This window comes from Hesperophylax consimilis, chromosome 3 (assembly GCF_061612785.1).
Source record: "Hesperophylax consimilis isolate HC1 chromosome 3, BYU_Hcon_1.0, whole genome shotgun sequence".
Classification (NCBI taxonomy): domain Eukaryota; kingdom Metazoa; phylum Arthropoda; class Insecta; order Trichoptera; family Limnephilidae; genus Hesperophylax; species Hesperophylax consimilis.
Window position 1 is genome coordinate 6,526,326 of NC_142838.1, and position 12,379 is coordinate 6,538,704.

The 12,379-nt window shown below is 33.9% G+C and overlaps 1 protein-coding gene across 1 annotated transcript in view; it reads right to left on the bottom strand.

Moving 5' to 3' along the window:
• The window catches only part of LOC149424867 (zwei Ig domain protein zig-8-like), a 155,772-nt gene extending 151,301 nt beyond the window's left edge, over window positions 1–4,471 (bottom strand). Inside the window, exon 1 of the mRNA XM_089650836.1 lies at window positions 4,130–4,471. The gene's annotated coding sequence lies outside the window, so the exon portion shown is untranslated. The remainder of the gene's footprint in view (window positions 1–4,129) is intronic.
• Window positions 4,472–12,379: the final 7,908 nt, after the last annotated feature.

Below are 12,379 nucleotides of genomic sequence, written 5' to 3' on the forward strand. Positions count from 1 at the left end.
ATAATGCCAGTAGCCGAAATAACGAATGGTAATATTTTTATAGTCTGAGAATGCCAAATTCTTTTTATTTCATTTCCTAAATCTGTGTATTTTCTTATTTTTTCACTAACAGATTTTTGAATATTACAGGAATTTGGAATAGCAACATCAATGATATAAGTTATTTTTTTAATTTTGTCATGTAAAACTATATCGGGTCTATTATGACTAATCGCTCGGTCTGTTAGTATAGTTTTATCATAATATATTTTATAAAATTCGTTTTCTAAAAATGAATTTGGTTCGTATTCATAATATGGTACTACATTACGGCAGTCAATCAAGTTATGTTTAATTACCAAATTTTGGTGAATTATTTTTAAAACTTGATTGTGCCTAAATGTATACTCGGACGGTGCTAATATAGAACATCCCGATAAAATATGTATATATTATATTTATTTATTTATTTATTTTTCATTATACTGAATTTTTATTGGCTCTTCAAGCCTCTGATATATTGACCGTTATATTTCCTAAAGAAGCTGTCAGAAATTCGAAGAAGTTTTGTATTTCCATTTCTTATTAAAATCAAAATAAATAGAATATTTCTGATAGTATCCGAAAACTAAAAACTGATTTTGAAAGGTGATGAAATACACTTTTAAATTTTATTATTTTAAATAAACATTTAGAATGTAAACATCAAAAAGATTTTAAAATGGCTCGCCTTAAGTCTTTTCATCTTACCACTGAACTAAAATTACTGATGGCAAAAAAACATAGATTTATATACTAATGTATTTTAAACATTACAGCCACTTCACTTTTTTGTCATTTAATGTAAAAATAATTAGTAAAAAAATTACTAAATTTCATAAAATTTATTCAAATTTCGGTCGGAACCTTTGGTTTGATCGAAAGGTATATTTTGTTTTTTCTGTTGTTAACTTTTATGTTTTGAATGTAAAGCTTGGTATTTTGTCTTTTTAACACAATTTATTTCATATTTCTAACTATGAGGGTAAGGGAGACACAACGATTTCTATGAGACCATATGAGTTTTTCAAAAAAGCGAACACATAGATTATGAGGCTACCAGCAGTTTGTTCGTAAAACCGAACACATTAGACTGAGGAGTTAAATTGAGTTTTTGAATTAAACTCAGTGATCGAATTCAGCCGGAACAAACTGGAGCGCTGCTCCGGTTCGTGAAACCCATAGGCCATTCGGTTCCGTTTGGTGATTTTAGTCAGCTAAATAGAAAATGTAAAAAGGCTCTAAAATTTATAGCCGCTAAGTAAGCGTTCCGGTTAATGGATGTATAAATTCGAGCGCTGGGGTGGTTGAAATCATTATAGTCAAACGAGTCTATTTATGGCAAAGAGTCATCCCTTAATTAATTTAGTTTGTATGTTATTTTTCTTTCGTTGAGAGATCAAGCGTATCGATAAAAGTGGCAATTGTTATTTTAATGTGATTTAAAGAGTTTGAATGACGAAAAGTGAAAGTGAACGATTTTGAAGTAGGACTGATAAAATATGGGAAACAAACAACTTTGAAGTCGAATAAAGACTCTCACCAAGGCGATATTGACAGTGTACTGCAATGAAGGGAATGGTGATATTAAATGTGTTTAATTTCTATGTATCGAAAAAGTACACTTAGATGAAAAGTAATTCAATCATGATTAATTTTTGGGTTGATGCTGCATTGCGGTATTCAGACATACATCAGGTTAAAAGACACCTCTGCCCTGATGACGAACACTGCAACGCTGTCTGAAACGTTTACTAAAAATGGAGGAAGCTCAACACGGCATAAAACCCAAAAAATCATCACGATCATATTATGGACAGTGAAAATTTCAAATCATATCTGAAAAATAATATGTTGAAACTTCGCTAGATTTTGAACCCACTATCTTAGTAGTTAGTACTATCATGAGGTTATCATAACAAACATGATATTTAGATCGTATTTATATTTTAAGCGGTACTAGCGATAGATTCCCATATCTTGACAAACGTCAATCAAATCATCAGGCAGGAATGCTATCCTTGTTTCACCAGTATTGATAATAGTGCTATTGATCCCTTCGGCACTGGTGCATAGTCGGAAAACGTGCCAATCGCACTCCCAACATTTGTAGACTGTTCACATTTGTGCCATTTATTTAATTATTGTGTCTTCAATCCGTTCTTGTGTTCAACAAATCGTGGTTAGTTTCTGTGTTTTATTCCTGTCATGTTCACTCCTCAAAAATTACTCACCTCAAAAAGACCCAACATACAGCATCCCCAAAGATATAGGCATGAGGTATATTTTTCCTCGGGACCTTCTTTGTGGAGAAAAAAACTACGTATATTTATTAGTGACCGGTCAGTATCTGATTAAGCTTCGCGTTTGGATCCCACCCAGACGTCGCATGTTCAATTCCTCGGCTGGCTAAATCCTCCATCACAACACTGGTTCGTAAAACGTGAATTTTTATATTTCTTAAAAAAATATATTAAATTTAAAATTCGCCTATAAAATAAATTGAACAATTCTGGCATACGCCCCATCAAATGTTATAAATTTGCATGACTTATTTTATTTGTGGGTGCTGGTTATATTATGTTGCTGTATCGTTGCTAATTTTTTTTAAGTACATTACATTACCAATTTACGAGTATATTGAATTTTTATAGTGAAACAATGTTTCCAGGTGCTGCATATTACTTTGTATCCTTATAATTAATCAATAAGCCAACTTCCGCAAATATTTCCAGAAGTATAGGTTTTATATACATAATATTCCTTTCCATTTTATATAATATCACAAAATTGAAAGATCTTCGGCTAAAAAAGGTCCAGATTTTCCGAATGTTAAATTATGCAAATATCTTTCAGCTATCAAAACGTGGGTTGACGGTTAAAATGGATCCGAAATTCCGAAAGTACCCGGTAGCGGGTTCCTGAGTCCAGGAAAATATAACTTTTTGGCATATCTCATAAAATAATAATCTATCTTCGTTTACCTAGAAATGTTTATCATTCCTCAGGAACATATAGTATTCCGATTTATTTTTCTTATTTATTCAACAGATACATTCTAATAAGGTTTTGTCCTACCTACAGTGCTTTAAAAAAAGTAAAAATCACCTTTATGACCCGGTTTTGTTGAATGAACATTCTCATTTCCAAATATTTATTAGCATATCGAAACTTTTTGACTTCTTGTATTCTTATTGACAGATATAATATGGAATTTTGACAGATATAATATGAACAAACTTCCATAAATTCCGATTGAAACTTTGCATGAGGACGTTAAGTATCTATTAAGCATTTATTTTCAAAATAAATTTTTAAGCCAGTACGTTAAAAAAAGATTCTAAGAGGAAAATCGCGGTGGATTTCTTGGATTTACACTAAGTAATAAAATTGCGCTCTTTGAAGTAATTGAAAATAGACGCATTCCTTCGGGAAGAGATTATTTAAAATATTTTTTCTAATGGAGGTGATTATAAAGCACTAATATTTTAACTGTGTAAATGAATCCCGCAACTAAAAATACGCCTTTATATAAGTTTATGTTCGATATACCGAGACGGTTAGACGTTTCGTAATGTATTATTTTTGATTTCATTTAATTGATTGATTACTTTCCATAAAATAAGAAGAGATTTAAATGGTGTACCTTTCAAATAAAGAGGATCTGACAGTTCGGGTGTAATTAGATTGTAGGGTCATCGTAAAGGTGCTAGGGTTAACTTGTCAGGAGGTAGAGACCCTTTTCGTAATATCAAAGGTCGATATGATACCTACAATAATATATATGTACCATCATACGTGAAGACATTTTTATAAAGACTATGCAATGAAATGGATCTATTTATAAACATAAAATGTTTGTAGTTAATGGTTTTTATATACGAAATAGGAAACAAATTTAATTTTTTTATTACATATGTGAGTATTTATAGTAATAATGCGTTGATTCATCAAATAACTACGCAATATAATTTTTTAACAGTGGAAGACAATGCCCTTGTTTTATGAAGTGAGAAGGTATTTGTTTCAATCAATTGATTTATTTGTCTAATTTACCTAAGATAAATATATTACAACTTATTTTGTGAAAAAGCTGATTGGAGAACCTCACCTTTTTAAATCAACTTGAATCAGCTTACATGTATTTTAAATCACTTATTTTTGGCATCACAGCTAAAAAAATTAACGAACTGAACATCTTTATAGTTTAAAATCCTTTTCGAATAATAATGTTTGTACCCCGAATGATTTGAAAGCTTGAGGCATCAACACCACTGAAAAACTGAACACGACAACCGGTCGTGAGGCACTCTCATAATTAATTCACCGAACGAGGTTAACATTAATAAGTTCGCAAAGTCAAATTTACGCCTGAGCTTTGAGCAGAGCGGAGTTAGCGCTAGGTGGGTTTGTTCGTGGGGAAAGCGACGAAGACTCGACACTGCGGGGAGTAGTGTCCCGAACGGCCGCCGGACGAAGACTGGCGCTAGCGAGCAGGCTCGGGCAGGCTCGGCTGCTTCCGCCGTACCCGAGTGCTCCCGACCTACGGTTTCCGTTTCCACCCAACCACCCCGCCACCCACAGCCCCCCGGAAAAGCTCTGTGCTCTTTTGCCCCGTAAATTCTCGATTATATGTTGGTGGATTTTCCGTTTCGAAACAGTCGTTCAAAGAGGCCATATTTTTATACGTGTAATAATATTTCTGAGACGTTGCGCGACGACGCGGGGAACTACAGCGTATTTTACTCCTTCGCGCCGCTCACCGAATTTTGATTTAATGATGATGGATTTCTCATCCTGGAACGGTGATTCATACAAATAAATATTATATTACTCCAAATTTATAACCCATTGAAGTCTATAAATTAATGCTTTACATGTCATTCTTCAGTACAGCAAAACCATTATTAAATTTTCAACAAGCGTTTTACACAAAAAAAATTATCTTATTAATTAACTTTCAACCTCAAATATATAAGTAATGGCTACAATACTAAGAAATCAACACGTAAAAGCGATTTAAAAAAAAGCTTACACACATCAACATTATTATTAAACAAGCGCAGACCAGTGAAAAAAATAAAAATTTACTCGAAAATAATTTACAAATATTCTCAGTAAAGTAGATAAATTTAACTTTAAAAAAACCCTGTCAACTGCATTAAAAACAACTATTCTTATCACCAACTATAAGAATAATTGCGCGGCGCGCGGTTCGCGGTACGAATTTTCATTATAATAATGTACTGAAAAAGATCCGTAAAAAAACAATTGAATATTATAATCTTTAATTAAAAAATAACGCCATATTAAAATATTTGTCTATTAACATATTTTTTTTAGGTAGGTACCTGCTTTATCGCTTTTCTGAATAATTATTCTTCACACAACTGATACCAATTTTGAACAAGACACTTAAATTCAAAGCAAATTCTAGTTGTAGAGCTCATTAAACTAGATTTACAAGCTGACACATTAGAATTTTTAAATATATACTTTTTACTTTTCTATAAAGAATTTCTAAAAAACATAAATTCCAAAGCAGATAATAAAATTCTTATTGATTAATTACATACCACTTCGTAATGATGAAAATGTAAAAGGGATAAACCAGAAAAGTATTTTTTATGATAAATTCAATAATTTATTCATCAATCATATACCTGTTTTCCAAGTGTTATACGAGTATATATATATATATATAAATATAAAACATTAATTATGTGGCAAGTTAGTGTTAAGTGCTTGAAAAAGGGCTATTTTTTATATAATTAACTTAATGCTTCGGTCACCTAAAAAAAATTTTACAATTTGATATCAAAACATCTACTGTTAATTAAGTTCGGATTATGTTGAATGGTTATGTCATGTGACATCCATTTTGAGTTTCAAAGGTATTATCAAACGGAAATTCTGTCACACGCAGTCGAGTGTTTAAAATGATTTTTATTATTACTGAACGTTTGTTTGTTCACCGACTGTCGTGGTTCAGTATGCTGAGTGAAGCATTCGCGTTGGTATTTTACTAAAATGATTTAAAATTATCTGACTTCAGAATATAGTAAATATAGAGATAATTGATAGTTATACAGCCATTAAATTTAGATGGTCTATTTCAGTGAAATTTTTAGTAAATCGAATTTATATGGAAAAGCCTTCAAAAAGTAGTCAAAGTTCTATTGTACCTCAAAATAGCTGACGTTCGAAAATGGGTTTGTGATTTAATATTAATGGGACTTTTAGCACATAATAAATTTTTGCACCCTACGATTTGCTTTGATGGCTTAATTTGGTCGGTATTATAATAAACCTGAAAAATTTAATATTTGGAATAAATTTGGTTATCTGATTTTTTCTCCTCGACTGAAAATGTTTAATCTTTGAAACACATACGAAGCGACATGTGTAAAAATGCTGTTTTTGTTCTATCTATATAAAAACCATCATGCATCTGCAATCTCTTTGTCGTTAATTAATAGTCAAAGGACTTGCTATACGCCTGTCCAATATTTTTTAATAGCTGTGTAGGATAATTGTCCTTGTAGTAAGTGTTATGACTCAATCTTGTATTGGAGAACTTCTGCGTGTTTCAGCAATTCTACATGTGTTTCTTCAAGATTCGACTTCACATCTTACCCTCCTTAAACTTGCCTTATGCACAGAAACTTCGAAGTTGTCCTAGGTCCCTGAGGGAAACCTCTTGTGTCCCAGTAGCACCATGTTAGTATGTTTTGTATTTTTGCTTTGTTCTCTCCTTGTCAAGTTTCCTTATCACCTGGTGGCTTGTGAACTGTACTGTCCAGTGTGCATTCCCTTCAATGTAGCGGATTTGTTTTTTTTATCGGAATAAAGCAAACTAGAAACTTTTTGTAAAATATCTTTGCCTACTATTCTAATCTCGGCAACAAACCTCAACCACAGTTATTATTTAAAAATCTCTCAGTCGCAAACGATGAGTTTTGGTGTTATTTTGCCGAACCTTTTTTGTCTGTAATTTTTCAATTCAACTCATTTCTTTCAGCTTACCAGGTATTTTTTTATAGTGAACTATTGAGTTTGTAAATGTCAATTTAACTATACGAGTGAGATAAAATGTCTTTCAATTTATCATGTTGCACAACAATGCAAGCTTCCATAATCTTCCCAGTTCCCACACTCAGAGTCATTCGTCTTACCCCAGTAGTTAGATATTCTACAAGAATATGTTACTTGACTAATTGTTGTTCTTATCCCCTCTGCAAAATGAATTGTTTATTATATAACCATTATTTATTTTATTTTCATTATCGAAGAAAGCAAAGACTTTGTTGCTTCACATTATACAAAATGTTTTTTTTTGTTTTAAACCACTTTATTTTATTATATACGTCGACCGGTTTCGGTTGATCTCAACCTTCTTCAGGACAATAAATGTAACATAAATATTAGAGTTAAAGAACACGTCAGGTGTTTAACAAGTACTGGTTATTCAGAATTTTCCGAACGCTTAATTAATACTAACAATACTTCTGATAAAAATACAGGATTCAAAATTATACATAAAAATAAAATCGGAATACGCCTTAATAATTTAGAAGCAGTAGAAATAGCAAAATCAAATAAAAATAAAATAATTGCCCTATTTTAAACAAACAGTTAGAACTAACCAGCATCCGATTTTAAAGTTGTTCCCTTTCTCCCTATGTAACCCCCACCCTTCCCTTACCCCTCTACCTACCCGTCTCTGATGCTTCCTCCACCTCCACTCCTTCTCACAAATGCTCTCTCATTCTGTTTTTTGTTTACCTCATAATATTTCTCTGTACTGTAATTTAGTTTATATACTTATTGTCCTGAAGAAGGTTGAGATCAACCGAAACCGGTCGACGTTTATTACAAAATAAAGTGGTTTAAAACAAAAAAACTTTTTCATTTCGTATTTTATTTTCGTTTTTAGTTCATTAATATTTCTTGAATGTAATATACGGATCACTAAATTCGTTTGGAAGTTTTTTCTGGTAAATATTTTAAAACCTATAATATTTTTAATTTAGTATTCATGACAAAGTCCAATTCTACTTTGTAATGATATGCCCTTTCTACTTCAAACTTTTCCTTCTCTTCTTTCTACGATACATTTTCCTTAAGTCCCGTAGGTAACTTTTCCATAAGGCTTTGGTTATATATATATCCGGGGTAGGAAGGTCCTCCCTGCCGTCTTTTCTTTATTACACACCCCTTCAAGTGTGTACATCCTAGTTTGTCTACGTGACGTACGACCTTGAACGTACTCATTTCACGTGACGGTTCAGTATAAAAAGGCTTCACCGAACGTTGTGTTGGGTTTTTGTTTCTCGGTTTAGAAACCTAGTTATTTATGTTTTGTGTGGTATCCCTTGGTTCTTTTGAGATAGAGTGAGTTGAATCCATTACCGCTGTTTTTCTCCTCCTGTACATTTTTTGCATCACAAGAATAACGAGATAAAATATCAGGCCCTATATTTTCCTTCCCTTTGACGTACTCTACAGTGAAGTTAAATTGATTTAAATACAAAATCCACCGTGTTAGTCGGCCACTGTACATCTTCCAGCTCTTTAAAAATGTCAATGCTTGATGATCCGTTCTAATTATTAAGTGTACTCCTCTTAAATATGTCTCAAATTTATGTAAAGCATATATTATCGCCCATAACTCTTGTTCTGACGTGGTCCATTTCAACTCCGGTCCTCTTAAAGCTTTGCTAATAAATCCAATAACGTGGTGATTCCCTTCCTCATCCAACTGATATAATTCTCCTCCTATGGCGAACCCCGAACTATCTGTCTGTAAATAATAAGTACTATTTGGGTCATGATGATGTAAAATAACTGTCTCTAAAAATAATGTTTTCACCCTCTCAAATGCGCGCTGTTCTGAGTCACCCCATCGCCAGGTTCTATTTTTCTGAAGTAAATCGCACAAAACCCGTGTTGTTTCCCCATATTTATTCGCGAATCTACGGTAATAATTACAAAGTCCAAGAAAGGCTCTAACTTGTTTTATTTTCTTGGGTACCGGAAAATTTTTTATGGCGTCAATCTTTTCCGGATCCATTTGAACTCCCAAAGGCGTTATAATATGTCCTAACATACGTACTTCTGTGAATAAAAATTTACATTTTTCGAGTTTACAAGTCATGTTTGCTTCCTTTAACCTCTCAAGCACTGCGTTTACATGTTCAAAATGATCTTCTTGACTACCACACGTATATATTATTAAATCATCTAAGTAATTAGCGCAGAATTCCCTCACCCCTGGTCCTAGAATTTTGTCGATTCCTCTTGAAAAACTCCCTACTGATGTTTTTAACCCCTGCGGTAATACCTTGTATACGTAAGATTTTCCATTGTATACAAACCCAGTATACTTGCGACTTTCTGGACTGATAGGTATTTGAAAGTAAGCTGAATTTAGATCTATTGTGGTTATGAATTTTACACCATGAAAACGCTGTATAATTTCTGAAGTTAATGGTGGTTTTTCTACTTCCGCCTGCATTCTGGTGTTTAAGAATCTAGCATCTAAGAGTATCCTAACCGTCCCATCTTTTTTCAAGGTAAATGTTAGAGGACTAGAAAACTGCGTGGCCTCTCTACTGATGATTCCTAATGACTCCAATTCTCTAATTTTTTCATCAATCTTATCTCTGTAAGCAAATGGTACTGGGTAGGATCGCTTAACGAAAGGCGTCTCGTCCGTCATTCTTATTTCGTGAGTGTACAAAGTAGTTAGACCCGGTTTGTCTATAAATACATTCTTATGTTTAATTAAAATCTTTTCTAACCCTTCTTTTCCTTTTGAATCTAAATTTAACTCGGACACAAAGGTCGTTATTCTACGCTCGAGGCACGCCGTATTATTTATTTCAGGGTTTAATTCAATACTAATTATTTTTCCACTTGTGAAATTTTGATTTCTAACCTCCTGTTTAGGTTTCCTATGAATTACGGTTGAATTTACTAACTCTATTTCCTTCTTCCCATTTCCTGTTTTTATTTTTAACTTTCTGTTTTCTCCACATTTAAATTCAGCTGTATATTCGTCTAACCAGTTGATACCCAATATAATTGGCCTAATTAACTTTGGTATTATTAAACACGGCGTATTTATTATAACATCTCCAAATCGCAACGGTACTAGAACCAACCTAGATATTCTCTGACTTTTGTGTCCTATCGCTACTTTAATCTGTATAGTCGTTACAGGCATAATAGGATAAATTGTTTGATCATTTAAATAATTTTCATAAAACTCTTGAGAAACGCACGTGATTTGACTTCCGGTATCTATTAAACAGTGAACTTCCGTGTTATCTATCTGTGCTTTGGCTTCCGGTAATAACGGTAAAGTGCTACCCTTTTCTACTTCCTCATAATCTCTGTCTTCGAAAATGTTGTTGAACCCACTAATTTCCCTGCTTGTTTTCTCTTCGTTCACTTTCAATTGATTCCATTCATCCGTTATTTGTTGTAAAGAATTGACACATACTTCCACATCTATTTCCGCTTCCGTTCTCGTTTCTTCCGCTCCATCTTTTCGTCTTCTCACATTCCTTTCTGCTTTTATTGGGGCAATCATACCTTGTTCATTTTTTCCCAGTCCTTTCATTGGATTCCACCCCCATTTCATCATAATCTTCAATGCAGTGTTGTGTTTTGGTGCCGGCGTCCCTCTCCCTGTGTGAGTCGTATTCATGAGGGCTAATGAATCAACCCTCGGCCGTTTCCCGAATTGTTTGCGATGACTAGCTCCTTGCCGCTCGTAGTTATTGTAGAACCTCCCTTTGAAGATGTCGTAGTTTCGGCACACTTGCTGCAGCTAGCGCCTCCTTCCATGCTCACTCATTTCGCGAATTATTGGGATTTAGCGAAAGCATTAAAAATCACAGAAGCACCGTTAAGCGTAGTTGACGAAATTATGAGACATTACCCTAAAGAAGTTCAATCGCTATGGTTTTCAGGGCAGTCAGGAGATGAGATTGTCGCTGCTGAGTTTCTTCGAAAACTAGATACAATGGTTTGCACACCGGAAGAACGGAATACAAAGAAAAGGAGTGGGGAGGAGTTCGCCAAGAAGGACAAATACCGTGACCGTTACCACGCTATAAAGAAGAGAATTCACGCAATAGAGAGTGTGGAAGGAGGCGCTAGCTGCAGCAAGTGTGCCGAAACTACGACATCTTCAAAGGGAGGTTCTACAATAACTACGAGCGGCAAGGAGCTAGTCATCGCAAACAATTCGGGAAACGGCCGAGGGTTGATTCATTAGCCCTCATGAATACGACTCACACAGGGAGAGGGACGCCGGCACCAAAACACAACACTGCATTGAAGATTATGATGAAATGGGGGTGGAATCCAATGAAAGGACTGGGAAAAAATGAACAAGGTATGATTGCCCCAATAAAAGCAGAAAGGAATGTGAGAAGACGAAAAGATGGAGCGGAAGAAACGAGAACGGAAGCGGAAATAGATGTGGAAGTATGTGTCAATTCTTTACAACAAATAACGGATGAATGGAATCAATTGAAAGTGAACGAAGAGAAAACAAGCAGGGAAATTAGTGGGTTCAACAACATTTTCGAAGACAGAGATTATGAGGAAGTAGAAAAGGGTAGCACTTTACCGTTATTACCGGAAGCCAAAGCACAGATAGATAACACGGAAGTTCACTGTTTAATAGATACCGGAAGTCAAATCACGTGCGTTTCTCAAGAGTTTTATGAAAATTATTTAAATGATCAAACAATTTATCCTATTATGCCTGTAACGACTATACAGATTAAAGTAGCGATAGGACACAAAAGTCAGAGAATATCTAGGTTGGTTCTAGTACCGTTGCGATTTGGAGATGTTATAATAAATACGCCGTGTTTAATAATACCAAAGTTAATTAGGCCAATTATATTGGGTATCAACTGGTTAGACGAATATACAGCTGAATTTAAATGTGGAGAAAACAGAAAGTTAAAAATAAAAACAGGAAATGGGAAGAAGGAAATAGAGTTAGTAAATTCAACCGTAATTCATAGGAAACCTAAACAGGAGGTTAGAAATCAAAATTTCACAAGTGGAAAAATAATTAGTATTGAATTAAACCCTGAAATAAATAATACGGCGTGCCTCGAGCGTAGAATAACGACCTTTGTGTCCGAGTTAAATTTAGATTCAAAAGGAAAAGAAGGGTTAGAAAAGATTTTAATTAAACATAAGAATGTATTTATAGACAAACCGGGTCTAACTACTTTGTACACTCACGAAATAAGAATGACGGACGAGACGCCTTTCGTTAAGCGATCCTACCCAGTACCATTTGCTTACAGAGATAAGATTGATGAAAAAA